Source organism: Cygnus atratus, chromosome 1 (genome assembly GCF_013377495.2).
Source record: "Cygnus atratus isolate AKBS03 ecotype Queensland, Australia chromosome 1, CAtr_DNAZoo_HiC_assembly, whole genome shotgun sequence".
NCBI lineage: Eukaryota > Metazoa > Chordata > Aves > Anseriformes > Anatidae > Cygnus > Cygnus atratus.
In genome coordinates this window covers 174,229,824-174,255,637 of record NC_066362.1, presented here as the reverse complement: position 1 = coordinate 174,255,637, position 25,814 = coordinate 174,229,824, and the positions used below count along the sequence as shown (strand labels likewise).

Here is a 25,814-nt window from a genome sequence, read left to right as displayed (position 1 = left end):
GAACAAACAGTGGTCATTGAAAAGGAGTGTAAAGCCATAAAAAGTATAGAATGGCTGTAGAAAAATTTGGGAAAGATGTTACATGCCTTGCCTTGAGGCAGTGTGAGCAGAAGCGGAATCTAAAGAATTAGGTAAGTATTTTTACAAGGCCAAAATTATAGATGGACAGAAGATAAAAGAAAAAATAAAAAGGGTCAGAGTTGTGATTGGTGTTAGGCAGAAATGTGAGAAATTATTGCTCTGAAACACGGGAAGCAAGTACAATGATTAAAAGGTTGAAAAGGTGACAATGGACAGACTGATGGGCAAGGAAGACAATCCTAGCAGCTATGCCTTTTACAGGCTGGAACAGGGCCATGAGGATGTCATGGATGGCAGAACAGAAGAAGTTGCAATAGTTAAGACAAGTGTCAGGGCACAAGGAGTGAGTAAAAATGAAAAGGTCAGGCACCGGAAATGTTATACAAGGAAAGGGAATGGATTAGGAAAGGGCTACAGTCTGTGAGCTGTGAAAGATGAACAAGCTGAAGATGAATACCAGGTTATGAGACTGAGTGACAAGGAGGGGGATGTGGTTGTCAACATTGACAAGAAATGGGGAGGAAGAATGGCTTGAAAGGAAAAACGAACAGCTGAGTTTTGTTGTATGTATAAAGTCTAGCTTGCAGGCAAGATGTAATCCAGGAATAGATGTCAGAAAAGAAAGGCTGAAAGACAGGTTGAGGTAGAGAGACAGAAGGGAAGGGAAGGGAAGGGAAGGGAAGGGAAGGGAAGGGAAGGGAAGGGAAGGGAAGGGAAGGGAAGGGAAGGGAAGGGAAGGGAAGGGAAGGGAAGGGAAGGGAAGGGAAGAGGGAAGGGAAGAGGGAAGGGAAGGGAAGGGAAGGGAAGGGAAGGGAAGGGAAGGGAAGGGAAGGGAAGGGAAGGGAAGGGAAGGGAAGGGAAGGGAAGGGAAGGGAAGGGAAGGGAAGGGAAGGGAAGGGAAGGGAAGGGAAGGGAAGGGAAGGGAAGGGAAGGGAAGGGAAGGGAAGGGAAGGGAAGGGAAGGGAAGGACAGGGAAGGGAAGGACAGGGAAGGGAAGGACAGGGAAGGGAAGGACAGGGAAGGGAAGGACAGGGAAGGACAGGGAAGGGATAAGCCTCCCTGCTTGGAGACCACTGAATTATTTTTTTTTCTCCATTGTTTTCTATTCCAATTGTCCTGGTTTTCTTACTGTGTCAAAATATCACCTGCCTTTCTCACCTCTCATTTTTCTAGTATCATAATTTCACTACCAACAGTTTCTTCATTTATTTGCTTCTTTCTTTTTCATTCTTTCTTGGTTACCTAAATTTGAATATTTGTTTTTCAATATTTCTTTCCCTTTCCTGTTTTGATTATTTGCTTCCCTGGACAAGTATCAATTAAAACTGAATTGGTGATTTGCTCACTTTGTTATCATTGTTCTCTCTATATATCTCTATATCACAATTATACTATCTTGCCTTAGTATCAGGCCCTGGGTTTACAATTACATTGTTTTACATCAAAAGACATTTTATTCGTATAACAAATTACCATTAGGAATAATTTACTTCACCATGTGACGTCACATTAGCAATGAAAACAAAATGACTATACAGTGCTTTACCAAGCCACCTCTTAGGTCTAGTTGAGAAGACCTAGACCTTGCCTTCATGTAGGATAATTTAAGAGATACCAAGTTATGCTTTTGACTGCATCATGTGGGTTAAGGGCTTTGATAGACAAAATAGTGGTGTATACTCAAGGGAACATAAGACAAAGGGGAAGGAAGGGGATGGGAGGGGGGCTCTCGTTATGAAGATGTCTGTCCTTCCAAACAACCACTATGTATCTTGAGGCCCTGCTTCCCAGGAAATGGACGAACATCGCTCATTGATGGAAAACAGAATATTTTTTTCCTTCCCTCTGTGCTTCCACACAGCCTTTGTTTGTTTTTCCCTCTGTCTTTTCCCTTCAATTATATGATCCTTATCTCAACCCATGTGTCTTTTTTCCTTTCCGGCATACTTTTTCTATCCCCCTTCAGTTGCCCAGCAGGGTAAAATCAGGAAAGAGAAGGAAAAAAAAATGGAAGAAGAAAGGATGAAAGGGAAATCATTGTCTTAGCTTGTACTGTTTTGATGCAGAGGACGAGGGGCAAGTTGAACAGAATGATACATGCATGTAAAGAAAGTGAGTGGACACTATGTTAGTGGCTAACCATGTGTAGCTCCTGACCCTCCCTCAATCAAAGCTGGCTTGGGTCTGCTCTTCCTGAGCATGATGAGGGGGCCAGGAGTAGTAATGAAGCTTGTGGCCTGCAGGCTGGGTCTCAGCTGGCTGAGCAGCAACAATATGAAGCAACACATACAGAGAGAGGCAAACATTTATTTATTCATTTGTTTGTTTGTTTTAAGTTCTTTTAAATGAAAAACAGATTTAAATTAGTAAGCACTCGGGTCATGAAAATACCCCTAGGGGGGAAAAAAAAAAAAAAAAAAGACAGCTTTGAGATTTTCTAGTTTTCTCAGAGTTAGCACTTATTCAGCATTACATTCCATCCTGGTATGTGATGACAGCATAGAACAAGTTTAAATTCATTATCCGTCAGATTAAGATAAATAAGACACAAGAAAAATTAGTGAACCAGACAATTGTATTGAATTTATTTGTTGCAAGCACAATTGGCAGGCAGCATGTTGTACAATTGTATTTAGTAGCTCTTAAGGGAGAAAGGGGAGGAAGAATTAACTCATGCTTTGATCTTTTCCTTATCCTCCTCCGTCACCAGAAGCCTCCAATTGTGAAATACATTCCTGCTAGTTCTGATACTTTGAAGGATTATGTCATTTCCTTTTGTCAGTTCAAAACTGACTTTCTCCTGGAAGGTTTGAACAAAGATTAATCCTTGCTAGGAGAAAGACTGCATATGTTTTGGGCAAGCCACTTGACTCTAGAAAAGATCTTGGTCTTGGCTTTTTCTCCCCATTAAAAAGGATCAGGCTCAGCTGGGTGAGTTCCGAGAGCTCTGATAGGACTGCTCTGGTTGCCTGCAACAGATCATCTGTGGCTACTTAAATTTGTTAGGTCTCTAGAAACATCAAGGGTTTTAAAATTCCCCTAAAACAGATCAAAACAGAGCATGGATTTCAGGAGTCTTGGCACCATTACACTGTACAACTGCTGTCTTAGATAATATGTATTCTTACTGTGTTTATACACTTTTTCCTGGTTTATTAAGCTTCTTCACAGATGGCTTGAATACTCAGCCAGTCTTCTGGTGCATTTGGGACCCCTCTCACCACCCACACTCTCAGAAGCCTGTAAATAGCCTGTGGGGAACAACAAGAGCTCTGACCTTACAGTTCCCTTTGGACACTAATATTATATAAATAATCTACTGCAACAGCAGGGTAAGTATTTATGAGTCCTGTGTGGGAGTCATACTCAACACAGAGAACAGTATTTCAGTGAAACACTTCAGATCACACATACTTTGTTTTATTTCCTTCTTAATCTTACAAATAAGCAAATCTTTTTCTGTTATGTTCACACTGTATCACAGTTTGAAAAACACTGACATAACTTGGGGAAAGCTCAAGCTGCTTCTGAAACATTTCTTTTGGTCTAAAGTTTGGATATTCTCTCACTTGTATAATCAAATGTCTATCAGTAAAACCTCTCACAGCTTCATTTATCTTATTCAAAATATGTCTCAACTTTTGTTTTCACTCTGCCTGCATTAAGCCTCATGTAGTATTCTGATAGCCACATTTGCAATATACGTCTTATTTCAAGTCTCTTCTTTATTCCCAGCAGCTGTCATAGTTTTCCATTTCTATTAGAGTAATATTTGTCTTTAGTGACTTGTTTTATTATATTCAGTCAGCATACCTATACTTTATTATTTTCCTATTCCCTCACTACTTTCTTTGTTATTTTGCCTTCTCCCCAACATTTACCTTATTCACTTAATATCTTTCTTCTGTTAATATGTGCTTCCACCAGAACTTCTCTTCGTTTTTGTTTTCTTATATTTTTTCTCCTCTGCGATTTACCTTATTACCCTTGCCAGATATTTACATCGCACTCACTATTTGTCTCTTTTATGTGTTGGTTTTAATATTTATTTTGCCTTCTCTTTTCCCTTCATGATAAATCCAATAAAGTCTTTCTCTACTTCTCAGATTGAAATGTATCTCACCACAGTACATAGGAAGTTTATAGCAATGACATGGCAACTAGTAATTCAAACTCTTTGCTCCTTTCAAACCAGTGACAAAAGTTTCAGATCCAACAGAGCAAATATCTTTACCTCAACCTTGCTGTCTTCAGTGCTATTGTTTTTAAATATATCTGGATCCCAAGAGCTTACAATAGTGACCTTCTTGTATGTCAGTACATGGGGTAAAGGCACCGGATGAGGCATTCAGTAAAGAGAAAAACTACCTCCCTTAGAAACTAAGAGGATCTCCTTTTGATACCAGGCTCCCCCACAATCTCTTCTCCTGTCATCCCAGTTCCCTTGCAGACCCAAAAGAACAGAAAACTTGTCTTTCTAAATGAACAATGTGGCAGGTTCTGCAGACCTAGTTCTGAATGGAGAAAGGAGTCTTATGCTTTCTCTTGACTACTTTCTCCCCAGTTAAATGAATGCAGTAATTAACTACTAAAGATTAGTGATTGCTCAAGGAAATTTTAATTTACTGACAGTGGGGAAAAAAAAATTAATAACTTGAACTATGTCCTGTCCCAAGTCCAGTGTCCATTCCTCTTTTGAAAGTATAGTTTAATTTTCATTTTACAGGTGTCAGAAGGATGTGCTCCTGAAAACATTAGTAATGTTTCACAAAAAAAGCTTGCCAAATTTTGCCCTAACTCTCAAGTGCACTTGACACCTCTATGCCTTAGCATTGCCTCCTACTTAGGCTGCATTACGCTGTGACAGCTGATATCCAAAGAGCATGATTCAAGGACCTTACTGCTATTTCAAGTCAAATCAAAGTAGTCCAATTTTGTTTTACACTACAAGAGGATGAAATAGCGGAACAAAAGCAACGTGGAATTACTATACTTTGAATTTGAAGAGAAAGGTAGTGCCAAGATTAACAGAACGTGGAACGGGATTCTGCAATCTATCACTACCTTTCCCTCAGCTGGAGGTGGTGTCATCGAGAAGATGTGTCAGGATTTCTTGAGAAAAAGGAAAAAGAATGTGGACAAACACAAAAGGAAAGCGCATTTCACTGAAGGCTATCTTGAGAAAGGAGGTGCTGAGAAGGACCCTTATATGCCACTCAAACTATCCTCAGTCAGTCAGTCCCTAGGACATTACCTACTCATGGTTTTCACTTTGGCACAAGGTACAAAGTATCTGAGGAAAGCATCAGAACAGAAATCATTTTATCCATGTACCGACTCTGTTTACAAAGCAGAAGAACAGTCTGATTCCCATTGTTTTAAGAAGTTTTCATCTCTGATCTTGATGTATGATACACAGCCTTCACAATGATTGTAGATTTCTGTTTAGTCCTGTGTATATAAGAAAGCCAACAAGGTTTTATAGTATGTGACCATACGTTCAGAAAGGAGCTACTTACGTAGAATGTATAGAACCAGCTCACAGAAACGTCTCAAGGCTTCCTCTGACAAGCTTGAGGATGGATTTTTTTTATTTATTTTTTATAATTTTCCTGAAGAAGCCTGCTTTCAGAATGAAAGAACTTAATAAGAAGTAGCAGGTCAAGGATAACATTGCAAGACACTGCTAAAGGATTAAAAGACTAAATTCCAATGTATTGGATAAATTGGTAAGGTAGGTTTCATATATTGATTACATATATTTCTATGTCTGGAGTCAAAGATTATTCAGGAAGTTGATTAGAAAATGTACCTTTCAGCCATATTGCTTTCAGCTTATCTAAACCTGACACTTCAAGCCATGGCTATGCATAATGAGACAGAAACGTATTTCTAATGAACTTTATTAATTTGCTTCAGACAGATGAGTTTGACTAAAAAGTTAAATATTCAAATATACACCATCTTATTCTTTGCTGTTTGCACTTTTAAGACACTTTGTATGCCTTTCCTTTCAGAGGCCTGGTATTTCTGGACATGACAGAAATATGAGCTTATAAAATCTTGTGAAAAAATGTGAATAATTATTAGTAGAGGAATTTAGGAAGGGGGGATTTAATATCACCTCTGCATTTTTTTCTAAGGTTACGAAAGGAATAAACAACAGCAAATTAAACCGGCCTTCTTGCTGTAGCAGTAGTAACCATCCCAGTAGGGCACAAGTTCAGCAACTTGAAAACTCAAAAAAAGCAGAGTCCCAAATCCATATATTAACATACCTCAGTTTAAGCTCTTCATTACCTGTCTGAAAGTCAGTATTTCTTTCTGCCTGGCTCCTTGTTGAAGAGTTCTTTCCAAATAGTATCCATCTGATTAAAGGTAGGATTTTTTTCACCAATGTGAATAATAACCAAATTAATTGCTAAAGCAGGATCGTTGTTATCTTCAGGTAGGAATGGAATTGGATATATTACTATTTGCACATCTCTAGAACCAATTCCATTATGTATAAATTGGAATTTGATTTAAGCATCTAATTTATAAATATAAGACTTTAAACCAAGACTTTGGTTTAAATTTCCAAGCCATGATTAATAAATCTGTCTAGTAAATCTTTTTTTTTTTTTTTAACAAATAAACTCTGCTTCATAAAATAGATCTTAATACCCACAGTGTATGAAGTCCTGACTTATAAATCACAGATATGACTTAAAAATCAGTCATATTGCTTATAAATCAGCAATGCTACTTTAAAAAGTGCCATGCTTCTGAAAAAGGTGTGAGACAAATGTTCCTTACTTTATATATGTATATTTAATTTAGGTATTTAAAGTGAAACCAATTATAAAGTTGCTTCTAAAATGGTTATTTGAAAAACAGCACCTCAAAGGGATGATAGAGCAGAGGGGGAACTTTATTGGTATTCATAAATGTGCACCTTGCCATTTGTAACTGTCTTTGTACTCTCCCCTCTGCACAGGCTGCCTATCAGAGTTGTAGTATGCTGTCAAGATTGTTGCAGGTCTGATGCTTGTTTTTTTCCTGTTTGCTTTTTTCAAATATGCCCTTGCCAGTCTTAGGAGCAAGAGATGGACTGCTTTAGTTTATTCATTTCCAGACACTATTTTAGAGGTTGGGGTTAAACCACAGTTACCACCTCCAACTTGAAGTAGGCAGAAAAAAATCACAGGAAGAGATTAGCAGATTCTTAAAAATACTGGAAGCAAGAAAATTTTCTAATATTCTTCAGTGACTTTTTGCTTTTCTTATGTTTAGTGGTAGCATTTGTGAATGATCCCATATCCTCCAGTCAACTATTCAATACCAACAGACTTTTAGAGCTGACTTAAAAGTACATAGGAAAAATCATCCAGTTCTTTTCATAAAGTTCTTAAATGTTTTGCTTGGTCTTTATTTGGTTTTGCATTCTGAGTGCTGGCTTTTCTGTGTTTGTGTTTGTGTTTGTTTTGTTTTGTTTTGTTTGAGAAATGGGTGCTTTTTATTAGTAAGAGAGAAATAACTATATAAAGTAATGTATAAAACTATAAAGTATAATTACTTCAAATAAAATTTGTATGAGCTATATATATTCATTCAAGTGATTTCATCACTGTACCTTAACAGTTGTTCACCAGTTTTCAGCTCTTAAGAGTGATAAAACTCTTTTCATATACAGAAATAGAGGATTTCTTTCTCCCCCATCTAAACCCAGAATGTTCCCCACACAGCTCAAAGCTGATGAAGTTTTCCTCTGAGATGGGAAAGACTCAGATTGTCACCATCTTGCACTTCTCCCATGTTAGACCAGCCCCCTTACCACAAGGCTGCTAGTGGGATGGACAGAACAGAGATAAATGTCTTTCAGTTTTCCCACCTTTGTTTGTGTATTATATCTGAATCAAAACAGGGATTAAAATGCATCCCTTGATAAAAGTAGATCTTTTGGACAATCATATTTTTTTTTCTTGCCTTCTCTTTTTCTCTTTTCAGTAAAAATCTCTAAGCACAATTTTTTTTTTCTCCAGCCAGTATTCTCAATAGAATTTTAAATTAATTGAGAATTTCTGCCAAAAAAAGTTTTGTCAAAGAAAGAAACATGTTCTATCAAGCTTTACTTTAAGCAAATCCCTCTGAAAATATATATATATATCTTTCTTCCTGTCATATAAGATAATTGTATATATACTTGTAATATTTTTTTTTTTAGTTTTTTTTTACAGTATTAAATCTGACAGTTTTATTTATTTATTTATTTATTTATTTATTATTACTGGGAATATCCTTACACCTGAGAAGTCTTAACAGCCAAATTCTCATCTTACCCTCATTAGTCATACATTTTTTGTGGGGACATGTAGTAGTGTAATATTTTTCCTGTAAACAGTATCCAGGAGATCTGATAAAAAGCTGATATCATCTTGGAGCTAAAGAAATGGAATTTAATAGATAAAATGTAACCACTTAACCATTTGTGTACTGACATAGTATGGTCACTCTAATGATGTAGTACTGTCACTCTTGCTGTGATAGTGCAAAGTAATAAACAAATTAAAATTTTTAAGAGAGCTCATTAGCCCAGCAGAGATCTATACTGACAGAACAATCATCTTTCCTGCAGAGCAAATATGATCCTGTCACTAAGGCATACACTAGGCAACACAAATCTCTTATCGTGTGTGCATGTGTGTGTGAATGATCTGTGTTATTCTGGTTATTGCCCTTATCCTCCCTATGCCACAATGTCCTTTCTGTAAAATGAAGCTTATTGAGGAATTCAGTGGATTTGTATTTATTTATTTACTTTTATTCTCTGATTCTGGCAAATCCAAAATACAAGTAAATGCCTTGCCCGGCTCACAGTTATATGGGACCCAATGCCTTATAAAGGCGATTCCTGGTCACAGCTGCATCTCTAGATTCTACAGGAAAGCCAATAAATAACAATAATCCTAAACTGTTTTGTTGTTTTGTTTTTTTAATCAATTTTGTGTTATTGTGGTCAGAAATAATTTCCTTTATCAATACACCCTGTATAAGCATTGTGAACTTGGAAAGGGAGAGAGGAATGAATACAAAGCCAATAAAAAACAAGATCACTACTCTGTAGGGTATGTACATGATACAATACTGTGATGGTATGGGACAGAATCTGAAGTTACTGAAGGAGCTGGGGGGGAGAACCTGACTTTGATGTTGTTTATGTTTCTGGGGTTTTACTTCTGACTAAAGGTAGCCTCTCCCATAGTCTGAATGAACATTAGGACATTAGGAGGTAGGGTCTGTTGGGTGCCTACCTGCCAGACAACTTCCACTGTACTTTCACCAAGAAGGAATGTGCTTCATGTGCACAAGATTAATCCTCTGATGTTAACCAAAGCATAATATGTAGGCAACACGAGACACTCACTTTCAAAAGCAAATACAGACAAAACCAGATACCAGAACTCACTTTGGCATCATTTCAAGGAATGATACAAGTAAGTATTTTCTAACAATAGGAATAATTCAATTCCCAAGTGAATGACGAAAAAGTTACTGAAAGTCAAATAGCTGATTCCACAAATGCAGCAATATTATTGTTTGGGGAAAAAAAAAAAAAAAAAAGTACTGTGGCATAAAAATGATAACAGTCATAACTCAGAAGACAAGTTTTGGATAAATGTTTGAAATGCAGGTATTTATGCTGTGAGAATGGCATAGAAAATAACACATGAATGAGATGGAATCAGAGGGCTTCAAGGTGAGTCACAAACAAGTCACAAATAATTCTGTTTAAAATGTAAATCCACAGAAAGTTTTAAGAAGAAGAAAGGACAAATAAAATATAATTTTCATTTTTTAATGCTTTTTGTGTTAATTCTCGCTTCATATTGATCATATTTTCATATTCATATTCTTTTTTTTTTCCTGGAAGATTGATTGCTGTCAAGAAAAAATATTTGTCATGTGTAGCAAGAAAAAAATTCTTTGCCTAATGACTATGTTCCTTCATATCACAAACAGAGTAATATATACAAAATGTTTCTTTTAGTATTAAACTGAACATGAATTGCCCATACATGCTTTTTGAAAACATCTGTTATTAATTTAATTATCAACCATAGTTGTTTTTAATATATGCAATGAGAAAGGGGATAGACTTTTTAAAATAGTGAAGATTACTTGTATTTGTTTTGGGATTTAATAAAGCTCTAATTTTTCATCTACTGTTTTGTTGTTGTTTGTTTATGTTTGTTTTTCAATACAATCTCTTTGAATAATAGGTCACACGCTGAGTCAGAAACTAATGGTTTTCTTGAAATCTGCTGGAATTTTCCAAGCAGTAAGGACTATTGGGATGGCTACCAAGGTTTATGCATACAAAGGTGGCTTTGTTATCTTTTATTTCAACCCTTTTCTCTCTACCTTATCCCACTAACTTCAGTGGGACAGTTGTCCTTATAAATTTCATGCCAATAGAATTCAATGAAAGATGGAAAGTTTATCAGAAGTAAAATTTACCAAAGAGCATTACAGATTTATAAAACATTAAATCTTCCTCTATGATAAGTGGTGAAAGGTTCATATGTAAGCATATTTATAAATGTGCAAACTTATTATTTTAAAATATATAACATGCTTCAGTTAGATGATTGATTCAAAAAGGACAAATTACAATCCCGACCATGATAGAAAACAATAATTAGCCTCAATAATAAATGTCAAGTCTAAGCAGATGGAGGAACATATTCTAACTAAAAAGTAGTGTAAAGTGCTATGTGAAGAGAAATCAATAGGACCTAGAATTTGAGATTCTCTTATTGGTTATTTGTTTTACCTTAAATAAATAGCAAAATGTTAAAGTACAAATAAGCACTCAATTACACCAACAGTGAAACAAAGAAATAAGTCCAGGTAGGTAAGGTCCTGACTGTAATGAGACTTAAACAGTGCCTTAAGTATCTTGCTGAACTGAGGACAAAAGAAGGTAGAAAAAAGGATGGCTGCTGTAACTACTTCCAGGAAGCCTGTTTTACCTACCAATCTCCTATTTATCAATATTTAAAGTTAAACACATTCTCGGCAATTAAATGTTACTTCTAGAGTACTGCAAAAGATTTTTTTTTCCCAAAAACTTTACCAGCTTTGAAGCTATTGATACAATATTAACGAAGAAAAACAGTGGTAAAATATCTTTTTTTCTGCTCTTTATGACTAAGTTTTTCATTGGTTGTTGTCCTGAGGACTGGAATGATATGTTTTTTATTACTCAGAGATGCAGGTTCAAAGTTTGCTCCCACTAAGATGAACAGAAAGGGGTTTGTAGTTTTTTGTCTGTTTTTATGTTTGTATTTTTTTAAATATTGATTCTATTGAGACAGAGGGAAGAGAGAAGAACAAAGGAACAATTAGTCAAAATTTCAACTCTGTCTCAGCACCGAGTTTGGATATAGATTGTTCTGTGAGAAGGAGGGGATCATAAACCACTCTTCACTATTAAGCCTCTCATTATCGGTTGCAAAAGCTCAGAGGAGCAAGAAATACTGGATATGTTAATTCTTGTAATTTAATTAACACTACTGATTTCCATTGCCATCCTCCTCACACTTAGCAGCTACACATCTCTCACCTCCAATGAGAAATGGATACCTTTAGGAAAGAGATTAAAAAGTCAAGAGTTGGAGCCCTGCAGCCCATAGTTTTATGTTCACACTGATGTCAATGAGCAATTAGAAACAGTCTCTGTTATGTTACCCTGTGTACACATTTTTATGAACTATATAATCTTGCCTCCAAAGATTCACAGTGAAATTATTTGTGTGAAGTATTTCTTCTACAAAGCTAGCTTCAGTATTCTATTAAATAAGTATTGAAAATTCCTTTGCTAAATGTCATGAAACCTTAGCATGATTCAGTACCAGAATGTGCAGTTCTGAAACTGTTTGAAATTGAAGAAATTCAGTATTAATCAATGAATTTAAGAGCTTGTTACAAGAGAGTTTCAAGCATGTTGTTTTTCCTATGTGAAACAACAAAGTCAACATCATTTCATATATCACGGTAATTTAATCTCTCTGAACAAGCGAGATAAATACACTTTTTTTCTTTTTCTTCTTTTTCTTCTTCTTTAATCTTTGTGAATTGAAGCATAACACCACTCTCAGATATAATACTGTCTCCCTCTACTTGATATTTTACTTTATGGATCAAACACATGGAACTGGAAGGAAATTCCTGGTTCATTAAGTTCTAACCTTTGCCATCACAGATAACTGTATCATACAATCCGTTCATAAAATAATTAATTTTAAGGATAAATAGGACTTTATTTATTTACTTATTTATTTCCCACTGTTACTGCTATGAAGCTGTTCCAATTTCCCATTTCGTATGTTAGAAAACAGTATAACCTCAGTACTGGGACTTAATTTGAATGCTTTCAAATAATATGTGAAATATGTGAACTAGCTATTGCTGAAGCAAATTATTTTATTTCTTCTTTACCCCTATTTCATTTTGTTTTGTTTTCCAGACTATTCTTTCTATCAGAAAATCAATTTTAAGGCCTTCTGTAATCCAGCTGTTTTTCTGCCATTTGATATCATCATTAACTTAATAACATTACTAAAAAACAAATTGGTGCCAGGCCAGAAATGGTATGACTCACACATGCCGGGGACTGTGACATTGTGTCTGATTTAGTCTCTGCTAGTTTCATTCTCACCTGACATAATTTCTATATTTCTCTACTATTAGAAATATTGATGTATCCACCCTGTCCCCATCTTTGACATTCTAATTGCAGGGTGGTGAAATAGATCTAGTTCCTTAGTCAGTCCTTTTAATTGATAAATATAAACCACTAAACCTGTTTTTGCACTGATTCAGCAGCCCCAGAGTTTAAATTTTAGCTTAGATGAGTGCTGGCTAGGCTAAAAAACACTGCATCTAGCTAAAAACAGTATTTCCTACATTAGTTGCATAGATAGATTTGAGAAATTTATTTTATTATTATTATTTTTTTTAATGCTTGAAGTATTGTTGAAAGTGTATTTAAAGTCTTCTGGGACTTCTCTTATACATTACCTTAGCTAACTTTTAACAGGGACATATAAGTGTTTCAGAAAAAAATAGTAGTCTAAAAATGAAATATAATTTTGACTTCTTACTGAGAAGTCTGTAAAGAAAAAGGCATAAATATAAATCTCACTTCTTTTAATATTTTTCCAGTGGCTAATTGCCTTTATTTAAAAAAATAATAAAATAATGAAAAAGTATTTATAACATCTCATTTGGAATTTTCTAGCTACTTCTTTTAGACAATGATTCTTGTTTCTCTTTGGTCAAGCAGTTGAAAGAGCTCGCTGGCATTCAGTAGTTTCTCCATGTAAAGGTGCTTTGTACATTGTAATCAAGGCTACTTTCAATCTCTTGTTTATTAAGACAAATATATGGTGTTTTATAAGTTTTAAAATATACGACATTTTATCCAGTTTGCACAATTTTAAAGTTTTTGTTTGTTTGTTTTTGTTTGTTTGTTTGTTTGCTTCTTTGCTGTACCCACTCCAATTTGTCAAGCACTTTTAACAATTATGATGTCACAAGTCTTTGCAGAAATCCTGTACTAATCTCGCTTATTTTGTATGTGTTAAAAAGTGCTTTTTGTTACTCCCTAAGTTATATTTTTAAAGAACTACATAGCTTTTTGGCACAGCATTATTCTGACAATTCATTTTAATTCCTTGCACAATATTACCTTTAAAAGTGTTTTCAGGACCCCACTTTCCAAGTTATAATCTCTACCCATTTAATTTCTGTGTATATATTGAGCCTTAAGTGATCCATAGTATTTAAAGTGTAATTTGCTGCCCAGAGCTTTCTTTAGTAGACTACTGAGTCACTTCCAAAGCAAAACTTAGGTGTGATTCTGGACAGAATCTGTTACAGAAACCAGCCCCAGAAGGGAGAAACTGGATGAAATTGCTCCATGTCTGGCTGCTTTGTCCTATGTAGTTCATTAACATCCATTATCTCACATTCATTATCTCATGCACACATACACCTTCAGTTTCATGCACACATACACCTTCAGTTTTATGTAATATTAGGAAGCATACACAAAACAATAATTTTATCAATCTCTATAGTGTGTGGACAATCCAAGCGGTCAACTTCTAAACAGTTCAGGGATAACCAACTGGAGAGAATGTAGTTAACATCTGCCATAGGATTATTTGAATTTTTTCCTTCATAATTGCTACAGATAAAGATATTAAGAGGCAAGTGGATTTTCCTAGAGAACTCCACTGGCAAGAGAGGGATCTTCAAGGATGTTTCCCTATTTGACTACTTTCTTGAGAAGTGATTTTCATTCATTCATTAATTTGTATATTGTGTGCTGCACTGCTATTTTATAGCATTAATTTTTAAATCAGAATGTCATGTCATGCTGTCAAATATATGATAAAAGTCTAAGATTATTAGATATATGTTACTAATTTTATCAACAAAATTTTTACTAGCATCAAGGAATGAAATGTTTGACAAGACTCATTTTTTCATAAAAATGCATTAGCACATAATTGTATCTGTGTATTTTACTCCTCAGTCAATTGACTCCCATCGAAGTTTGTTCATTGTTTCACTTTGGATTGCTCTCAGACTAAGTATGTTACATTTACCTTATCACATTACTTGTTTTGTTAATTTGTTTTTAATTGACATAATAAAATATCTCTCTTAATTCCTTAATATACTCAGATATATTTAGAAAAAATATATATACCTTAAATTCATGTTAGGACATATTATTCAGGTCCTGAATATTTCGAAGTCTTCTATTTTCCTTACAGTAGATGCTAGTTACTTCTTCCCTGAGTTATCAATTGAAAGAAAACTATATCCTTGTCTTCATATCCTTCTACTCAAATATAGAAGAGATGTACTAAAGAAGCATTTGTATATCTACAACACTATATATAATTTACCATCTTTTTACTAATTTACTAAAGATTACTGATTAGGCTTTCTGCATTCCTGCTGTGTTTAAAATAACCTCTTTCCTTATTAAAAGGCTGTCAACCACAGTTTTTCCTCATGGTTTTCAGCTTTCCAAACATTTTTTGTACTAAATATATTTATATAATTTAACAGCTGCTTGCCCTTTTTCCCCTAGTTTGGTTTAAATTATTTTTTTAACATTTCTAACTCACTGTTTCTTGGTATGTGCCAGTAAGGTAGACATTAATCAAAATTGTTTCTCTCCAAGAAAGAACCCTGAATTGCCTATATAACATACTCCTTTTAAATATTGTAAATCTTTTGTTTGCATTTTTCTGGTTTTATTTTTCAATCCTTTAATTAGAATTTTGATTAATTCTGGGAAAATAGACCTCCTGAAAAGAAAAGTGAGCAGATTATTGTTTTAACTGTCTTCTGTATTACACAAAGGCAAGCCTTGATCTTGTTCCTGTATGTAAACTAACGACTTCTTGTTCCCATATGTAAACTAATGACTTTTAGTCATTTCCCCATACTCTCAGTCTTTGCTGAACAAGATACAACCTATACTCTAGACATTCCAATCACACAAATCACCCCTCCAGATTCCAGCAATATCATTCATATTAATTTTTCTCTATGAATAAGTATTTCCAATTCCTCACATATGTTTTCCAAATTCCTAAAACTTTGCAATAAGCAACTGAAAAGCTTAGTATTCTTGGACAAATTGCTTCAATTTTCTGACAAACAGCAGAGTTTGCATCTGCCCCTTGTATTTAAATTTATTTCAGAGGTAATGAGTAGATTTTATTTTCACTTAGGATTAAACCTACTATTTTAATCTGATGATATCCAGTCATGTGTGTATATATGTCATTTGTATACATTTCTTCTATGTCCACAAGCATAGATATGTTTGTAGGTGGATCACCTGGCTGTGACATGACCTTAAAATTCAAAATTACCCTACAAGTACAGCCATATAAATTCAATATAAGCCATCAAACCAAACTACGATTTTTTTTTCTCCAGCGTCATCACATTAATCTCTTTATTACTCCTGTTCCAAAAGATAGTAAGCATAGGACAGATATTTAAGACTCAAATTTTCATCATAATCTTCAATTAGTTTCTCTTTAGAAATTTAGAAATAGTTTCTCTTTGAAATTACGCCACATGTGGAATATGTACAAGATACTTCCTAATCTGAGGCTTCAGCAAACCAGCATACTAACATAAAGAAAAAAAGAAAAGAAAAAAAAAAAAAAAAGAAAAAGAGAGACATTTCACTAAAGCAAATCAGTGATTTTTACTGAAGATTTCTTTCCCTAGTATTTTTAGGGGAAAAAAAAAAAAAGCCATGAAGATGGAGAATGATGAATATTTGCCATTAAAACTGCACAGAAACCTCCAAACTTTGAAACCTCATTCCTTCAAGGTTTTGCACAGTGCTTTGGACCACTGTGCATGGCATAGCTGATGGAAGTTAAAGCAGTCTCCGTGTAATCCACTAGTCTTTTTGTGCTATGATCTTTTCCTAAACTCAATCCAAAGAGAATGTGAGAAATTCTCACTCCCAACCACAGAGCCTGTCTTCTTAAATTAAGCTACAGAGAACTCTGTGCTTCCAGCTCTCAAAGTCCCCCATGTATTCATCATAGCAAAAGTGAGGGCCTGTTAAACATTGTTATCATCTGAGAAATGGGCAGGCAAGGGTGGATAGCACAGCTGACGAGTAGCTTACGCACAGGCGCTGTAGGAGTCTCTGCTAGAGAAGAATTTCAGCTGCAGTTCCAACTTAAGCAGGCAGGAAAAAAAAATACAAGGATAAAAGTAGAAGGATTTGAAAGCAGCACCTAGGTGGGAATCTTGTGTGCAGTCAAGAAAAGAGGTACGCTAAGCAGAAATGAAAGCACGGCCTTGATAGGGAAGACAAGAACCTTGAACATGACTAAAGGGATGGTAAGCAGGGAAAGAATTTTAATTGGGGAGCTTCATGGCCTGAGTTTCAGGAGATAAAACTGAGTTTCACAGCAGCATTCTGGAAGGATTGAAGGGGAACAAAGCAAATAGTCTGGCTTTTATCATAACCTGTGCAACAGTTAAATAGAGTTTTATATATGACTGTTATCTTCAGCTTTGTAATGATTTTTGAAAAGATTTGGGGAGTGGTCAAAAGAGAGGAAGTTTATTCTGTGCTATATGAAGGATATATTCTGGAGGATAGTATGGTGTCATTCTAAACTGACCATCAGAGTAAAAAATACTCAAGATTTGAATACTCTGTCCAACACACACATGAGGGCCCAAGTAAATAAAGAGAACTCAGCATGGAGAATAAACTCTTTCCAGAATGTATCCTGCTCACAGTAAATCATTTTGCTGTTTCATGGAGTTGTTTTATAAATCTAGTCCCTTAAAAATACGTGTCTGTGTGTGTGTGTGTGTATGTATGTATATATATATATGGACCTGCATTGCTAAAGTAATTATATTACTGACATCTGACATCTTAAACAAAATTCTGGATTTGTTCCCTGAAAACCTTTATTTGTCACTTAAAAATATACATAAACTTTTACACTCTAATACTAATGAAAGAACACAATAAAAAACTCTGCTCATGACAATACACATATGTAACAGTCTATAATGGCTATGAAACAAAAGCAACACTGGAATTTCAAGTTAATTAACAGTCTTCAGGTAATTCACTGACTGAATCTTGCAATTACTATATTAACACACCTTATACTTAAGAACCTCTACTGTAACACATTTGACTTCCTAAATCATAGGTTCCACACGCATGGTCATGTTCCAGCCTAAAGCAATTTTTTTATGGATGATATGTTTAAAATCAAAAGAATTTGAAAAATAAATCCTGATATTATTTTAGCCATGAAAGTGCAATCCAGCAAAAATAAAGCATATATGTACATGTGTATATATATACATATAAAGTTATTTTCTACTTTATCAGTGTAGAAGGGCTGAGGTCATACGAGTTACATTTGTCAGGGTTACATTGCTATCTGTTCAAAGGAGTAACATTTTGTAAATATCATTTCTACATTTCCCTTTTTGTGTTATCCGTTTATTTGTAGAGCTAATAAAAATGGCTAGCAGGCCTCAAGGTTGCTGGAAACTTCAACTCATGTCTCTTGTTTTAGGCTTGCCCTGACAGTCTTGAGAATGCCTTTTTTTTTTTTTCTTTTAAGTTTGTGAAGTAATAATAATATTAGTAAAGAAGTAACCAAGCAGTTTGTATATGTTTGGAATACAAGAAAGAGGTACCTCTGTTTTCATTGTATCTAGGAAGAGTTGTTATTTCTAGAGCCATAAAGAGTTTTTGAATTGTAAAACTAGAGGTAATGAACACTCAGTTCAGCCCCATTTGTTACTGAAGTCCAGATATTTGCAACTGTTCCTAATAAAGCTAAGTAGCAATTTGCACAGCATCCTTGAAAGTACATCAAATATTTGAGGTATTAATATATCACTAAGGTTAGATGTCAAGAATAAAATTGAATCCTGAGCCTGGTGAACCCTGAGCCAAATTGTGCCATGGTCTGCACAGTGGGTGCAGTGATTAGGCAGAGAAAGCAATCTATATGCAGATACTTTAGGACTTGCCTGCTGATGATGCATCCACATTGGAATTTACTAAACATTTGGACCAATGTGTGGCTTCATTACGAGCTATTGAAGTTCCAAGCCAAATGGAAAAATGTAAACCATTACCTCTAGAGATATTTCCTTTCTGTTTTACTCCTATATTAAATATTAAATTGATGAACATAGGCCATTTGCACTCAAACCACCAGTGAGCTTAAGCTATGTGTGGGTTAAACAAGTCTTACCTAATTTTACATTAGGACAGAAGAATAGCAAAGCATTCACATGTCCAGTATTGGTGTCAGACGGCAGAGTACAATACTTGTACAGTTCAGAAGTACAACCAGCAGAACAGATACTTGTAAACCTCTCCACACAGCTCAACTCCAGTTTGTTTCTCCCTTGCTAATGATGGTTTCCAGATCCTCGTTGGAAGGAGGCCAGAGTTTGAAAGCAAATTCAAATTGCATTAACCACACAAACTCAGATTGCAGTGACACATCTATTATAGTTATCACTGCAATCATTTTCTTGCTCACTATATATGTGGATCACCCACCAGTAGCTGAAGTCTTCAACGAAGTGAACTACTTCACCTCATTATAAACTTCTCACTCAGATAGAGATGTGGCAGAACCTGAGAACACAACGATTAAGAAATTACCTTGAGACTACTGAATGTCTTGCCTGAAGCTGCTATTAAGCTTCAGAATGGGGTGAAATGTTTACATTCCTCCTGTACCTCCACAAAAGGATGTTGTGTTACCAAGTTTCTAAAATTCAGAAGGCTCTTCCGTAAAGAATAACAATTTCCCTTTTCCTCTTACAATGACAGTAATAATAATTTTAGTATTAACAGAATAAAAAAGGAAGAGACTTGATCTATGACAAAGATCCTCTTATGTAGTCTTTCCACAGGAAGCTGTTCACAGTCAATGTGACACCATAATCTCTGATTCATCCCATCACTATTATATGACAGTTAAATAAGGTAAGTACAGCAGAATTGCTAGAAGGAACTGAAGTGTTATTAACTTATTTCTTATTACATTAGCCATAATAGTAATTCCTGAAGGCTTATGTATATTGCAGACATTATTTGAGACATTAACACCCCCTTCTTGATGGAGAATTCTCAGCTGTGTCTGCTACATGCTCCCCTCCCCATCATTAGACACCACTAACTGCTTCCCTTCCATCTTTGTTCTTTTTTCTCCTACATATAAACAAAACACACTCCATTTGCAACAGAAATATCTCTCTCCTAATTGAGGTTTCCAGGGAAGCAAAGTGAGATAATTTAATTATACTCCAAATAGCTACTCTACCTCAAACTCTTATAATCTCTTTAAATCAAACCTCATATAATGGATGGAGAGCACACAATGTTACAAATGTAAATAAGCATCATGGGCAATATATAGCTCAGTGTAAGATTGACAAATGAAATAAAATATTACCTTTACAGCTCAATTCTATAAAAACAGAGCCAAACACAACATTCCCAATCTCAGAAACAGGAATAATACTCTAAGCATAACACTGTGTCTAGCTATTTTGAAGACTAGGGAATGCACTGAAGTAGTTCAGCCACTTTTGGTCACCTCAGAATAGGAACAAATCTGACAACATATAAATTGTACTTTGCCAGAATTAAACTAATCGGCCTTCTTCCAGGCAATTAGCAGGTGTTTCTGTCTATCTGTATAGTTACATGCCCTCTCTTAACACACTCTCTGAGCATTTCACAAACTTTAATGAGCTTGTCTAATGCAGATGTAGAACCTATGCTGCAGCTCATCAGTACAAGATAACCGAGGTGAGGCTAAGAATGGTCCTTGATGGAACATCAGTGTTGAAGGGCCTGTACTCAATAGAGTGCACAGAAGTTTAAAAGTGTTGATCACTCACAGTTATTCAAGCTCCCTTTGATTTTTATTTTTTATTTTTTATTTTTTTCACAAAACTGGAATGGTAGCAATGGGGAAAGAATAGGCTTTAATTCTAAGTAAATTATTTATGAATGTCTTCTCTTTATGTTAGCATAATACTCACCATGAACTAGAAAGTTTAATGGTACTAGGAACACAGTTCTGTCTTGTTTTTTGTAATTTTACAGAATTATACCTACATGAGATGCTTAGGGGTGACCATGAGGCTCAGGGGGGATGTTATCAGTGTTTATAAAAACCTGAAGGGTGGGTGCAAAGAAGTTGGAGTCAAGCTCTTTTCAGTGGTGCCAGGACAAAAGGCAACAGGCACAAGCTGGAATACAGAAAGTTCTGTCTAAACATCGAAAGCTTTTTTTTTTTACTGTACAGGTGACAGAGCACTGGAACAGTGGAACAGGTTGTGCAGTGAGGCTGTGGTCTCCCTTCCTGTAGATCTTCAAAAGCATCCTGGTCAAGGTCCTGGGCAGCACACTCTAGGTGTCCCTGCTTGAGCAGGGGTTTGGACTAGATGACCTCCAGAGGTCCCTTCCAACCTCTATGATTCTGTGATTCTGTGATCCTGTGACTAGCCCTCATTACATAAGATAAAAACCAGCATCATTTTAGACCTACAAAGGGACTGTGATTATCAATTAGAAGAAAGATAGCAGATTGAGGAGCTATGTTGGAAAGACAGAAAATAAAAGCTCCCTCCCTCCCTCACCCACCCTCACAACAAGATATTAGCATTTATGTTAAATAGTGAGTTTGCTGCCAAATAATTTGTCATCCTATTCTCTTTAGTTCTTTTCTGTGTATGACTATGAGTACTTCTGTGGCCTTGTGGGAAAACTATTTCTTCCTGTGGCAACTACAAATAGGAGCCTCCTAATTGTTGGCCGATTATGAAGAATTTGGTGACCTCCAGACTAGACTGCAACTGTATTGCACTTAAATACCTGTAACCTCACACTTTAAGCAGATATGGGTAGGGGGAACAGCATCTTCTGTCGACTGGCAGAGGGTATTTCTGATTTCATCCTTCACTGAAAAGATGGAAATACGTTATAAAAAATTGTTTCTATTAATTAATAGCAGTTTCTGAAAGCATACAATATCTTAAAGGATGAGACGCTATATGGACATACAACAAAGAGATGTAAGAGAGCAGATCTAAGGCCATTGTGGCAACATGCAACTCAGGACAAATTCATAAACTAACCTTTCAGAAGCATAAAGATAAATTATATCCTAAACACAGATCTAAGAATTTTTCCATCCAAATGAAAAAATGAGACATGGCGTGAAAAATGTGAAAGCAGAACAGGTCTTCCCTGAATCTTTCTCCTTTTTTTCAAATAAATCCTGACAGATGATGAAGGTAAAATCACTGATGCTGTAGATGCAGAAGGTAACGGCAATCAGAAAACAGTAGTGATTGACACTGGAAAAAGAAGAACAGGAAAACTGAACTAGGATGCTCTGACAAAACTGTCACTGACAGGCAGACTAAAATTAAACTGAAATAAATGAGAAAAAAAAAAAAAAACATAAAGAACATAATTTTTGTCTCCAGGAGCAGAAAGAAGAACAATAATTTGAAATTGGAAAGCATCTAAGGACGATAGAAGAAACAAAAAATTGTCAAGCCTGAAACAGAACATAATAAAGAAACCACTGAAAACACACCAATTCAAAAAGGCGCTTACTAAAAGGGCACACAGAAGTTTGTTCCCTATATCTGCCATGGGTACAAAACCCAGAGAGACTGTTGTCAAGCAGGAACTATCAGCAGGAACTCCCCTGCCCCACTCTTTTAGGATAAGAAGACTTTTTTTTTTTTTTTTTTTCGCCCAGATTTATAAAATACTAATCTTCTAAAACCTCTTAACTGTGACGTTTGAGTAGAAAAAAAGAAAAAAAGAAAAAAAAAAGTAGCTGTATAGTAAAAGTAACATGGCATTAGTTAGAAGTGAGGCCTCCCTTTAAAATTCTGTTTACTTATGACATCTTTGTCTTTTACATTTTTTTTTACCTGTTACCTTTTACCTATTACATAAAATTAGGAGGTACTCACAGACGGCAAGAGAAAATATCTATTACACAAGAGAGAAGTAACAATAAAGATTAGTTTTGAGGTTCATTCCTTCTTCATAATTCCAACCTAAAATAATCAACAAAGGACAAAGGTAAAAAGCAAAGCTCTTGAATCACTTGAATACTGCAGACTCAGAAGGAAGATACAGTCTTATCAATCTTGTGCCTAGAGATATACTTTCAGGAAGCAGAGAGAGGGACAACGTGTCTGAAACAGCTCCCAGAGTATCTGTGCTGCCCAGAGTAAACATATGTAAGAGTTCTTAACCTATTCTTTTGATGTAACCCCCTGAAGATTATCTTCTACTATCATCACTGTTTTGGTGGGGTTTGTATGTAAAGATTCCTTACATTGAATACTGCAAATACAAATGTAGATGAAATGTAGATCAGATGATCAGATGGATAAATTAATTTTAGGTTCACATTACACTGGATCTCTGAAGCTCAGTAATCCTATGTGAAAAGTTAAAAATTACCACATAGGTGTGTCACCTGGTTGATAAGTCATACATTTTAAGGTACTACCTTAAATGTATGACTGTGTCCATCAGACAAAGTCAGGTAAGCATATGAAAATATAGAGGAGGGATATCACTATAATAGTGCTCACAAAAGAAAAGGGGGGGCAAAATGGACCCTGATAAATAAGAACGTGAAAATAATATCTCTGTACTTTGGGATATTGGAAGGTCCTTTCTGTGGGATGGTAAAAAATTAAAGCTAGTGAAAAGAATCCATAATGAGTATGTTTCAGAACGTTGCTTGGGAAAACAGACTTGAATTTAAAAAAGGAAGATATGGATATAGTGATTATAATCGGTAAGAATAAAAGTATTAAAGCCTGTGAGAAAAGATATGTTAAGAACGGATACAAGTACAAAAAACGAGTTCTTTGCAGTCTGGGTAATTGTGAATTTTTTGACAATGGTACAGTGGAAACGTTTTTTACCAGAGCACTCTTTTTGAAAGAAATAGGATTATATTTTATTACAACATATATCAAGATATACTTGTACAAGTAGTGTCCATGAATAACCTCATTAAATTAATCTCCATACATGTAAAAGACCTTAAAAGTATAATAAAAAGGAGGGGGAAAAAAAAAAAAAGACAAAACTTACAAAGTTCCTAGCAGACATCAGAAGATCCACTTCAGAGAGGCAAGAACCATTAAGAGGATGGTGTAATACTAGACACACAAAACTCACTTATCAAAAAAAAAAAAAAAAAAAAAAAAAAAAGGAAAGGAAATAACAGATCTCAAATATTACTGTAGGATCAGACAATGCCTTAAGCCAGTACCAACTGTTTTACAACAGTTTCAGGTGCAGCAGAGTCTGGCTCCTGAGCTTTAACATTCTGCATCATCTGGTGCAGCTGTTATTCTCCAGATGTCTATAGGCAAATGGGTGGGATTCATCTGCCTAACTTAGATGTTTAGTAGTTAGATAATCTAAATTTTAAACAGAGCCATAAAAACCTTGCTTATCACTCCAATCCCTTTTTGTTATCAATAGCAAGGAAGAAGAGCCTCCGGGGGATTATTTATCTCCTCTTGGAGTAACACAGGCCATAAGAGTAGCTTAGAAGTAGATTACTAATTTACTTGTATAAATTTGGGGTAGATGTATCCCAACAAACATTTTAACTGGTGAAATTTGATTATTTTCAAGAAAACAAAGCTTTAACTACATTTCCAAGAACATTATTCTGGTTGACAGAACTGATCTGGACAAAACCTGCCCTATTCCATGGATTCTCTGCTTATAGGCTTCTAGTAATTTTATGACAAGTTATTTCTTAAATAAACCACAGCTAGATTAATACAGACTTCTCCTCCTTGTCTTTCTGCTTTGCAAATAGTCTTCCTGGCCTTCTTTCTCAGGCTGCTGTAATAAAAATTGATTCAATAAACAGGACCTACTTGTGAACTTTGATTTCATCATTCTCTTACTTACAAAGAAATTATCAATATTTATTTCCTTATCAGTTCAAGCTGCCTATTGTATGCTTGGCTGGGAATGCTTTGTAAACTACCATCCCCAGAATGCCTTCCTGTTGCCATGACAGAAATCTGCCCAAGTAGTCTCAAAACAACTTTAATCTTTTGAATGTGTAAACTGGATAGCTCCATTTCCTGCTATCTAATTTGCACTTGCAAATGTCAGTTTGCCCGTAGAAATGCAGATCCTTACACATGTAATAGTTGCATCTACACATGTTTTGAAAATTTGCCTTCAGGCAGACAATCACATTATCCCAGAGCAAATTGTTCCTTTTCTGAAAAGCAAAAAAGTTACCAAAGCTTCAGATGAAAGGGACACTTCAGCTAAAGGTCAGGAAATCCAGCTGTAATTTGGCTTTAACTAGTGCTTTAGATCTCAACTTTAAATTCTAATTAAAGATTGAGGTAGAAGTATGAAATTCTAATGAGGAAGCTGTAGGCTATATTTTTCAGTGTTACATCATGTGCTCTGTTATTTCTAAAAAGCAGAATATCATTTTTGTGTATTTAGCATAATTTGAAGGCTTGTTATTCTCACAGAGAGGAACATGGAAGTTCTATGAGTAATACCTGAATACCGGTATAAAAAAAAAAAAAAAAAAAAGTCACCATATTCTCTTATTTAATTATGCTTTTTTTTTTCCCTGCATTTTCATTTTTAAAACCAGTTTTTGAAAATTCCAGAGAGTGACTGTTATTCTTAGTCATAGTTTGTTCTTTTTTTTTCTGAAGGCAGAGAAACCTGATCTCAATGTCCTGTTGAGATTCTTCTTGTTTCGTGCCCTACATGCTGGCTAGTAATCAAAACAAAAACAAAAAAAAAACACACAAAAAGCAATATTTACCATTAAATTTTTGTCTTTGTGATAACAAAACTAATTACAAAACTGTTAGCTGGCTTTTCAGCATTTGCAGACACTCTGACCAGCCTGAGCTGTCCAATTTGTCCAAGGCTCATGCAGATTGTTACTTATTCCTTCTATGGCTTCTGTTTGTCTTTTTTTTTTTTTTTCAGGTACTTGTTCACTTACTAGAAAGACACCTTACATTCTCCATCTCCCTGAAGTGGACAATATAATTTAAGGCCCAAGAAAGTG

At 35.2% G+C, this 25,814-nt stretch overlaps 1 long non-coding RNA gene across 1 annotated transcript; it reads left to right on the top strand.

Moving 5' to 3' along the window:
• Positions 1 to 16,819: 16,819 nt before the first annotated feature.
• On the top strand, positions 16,820 to 22,033 carry LOC118251364 (uncharacterized). The gene is made up of 3 exons (XR_004779773.2): positions 16,820 to 16,954; positions 19,589 to 19,672; positions 21,003 to 22,033. It is a non-coding gene; the product is annotated as an uncharacterized LOC118251364 (long non-coding RNA).
• Positions 22,034 to 25,814: the final 3,781 nt, after the last annotated feature.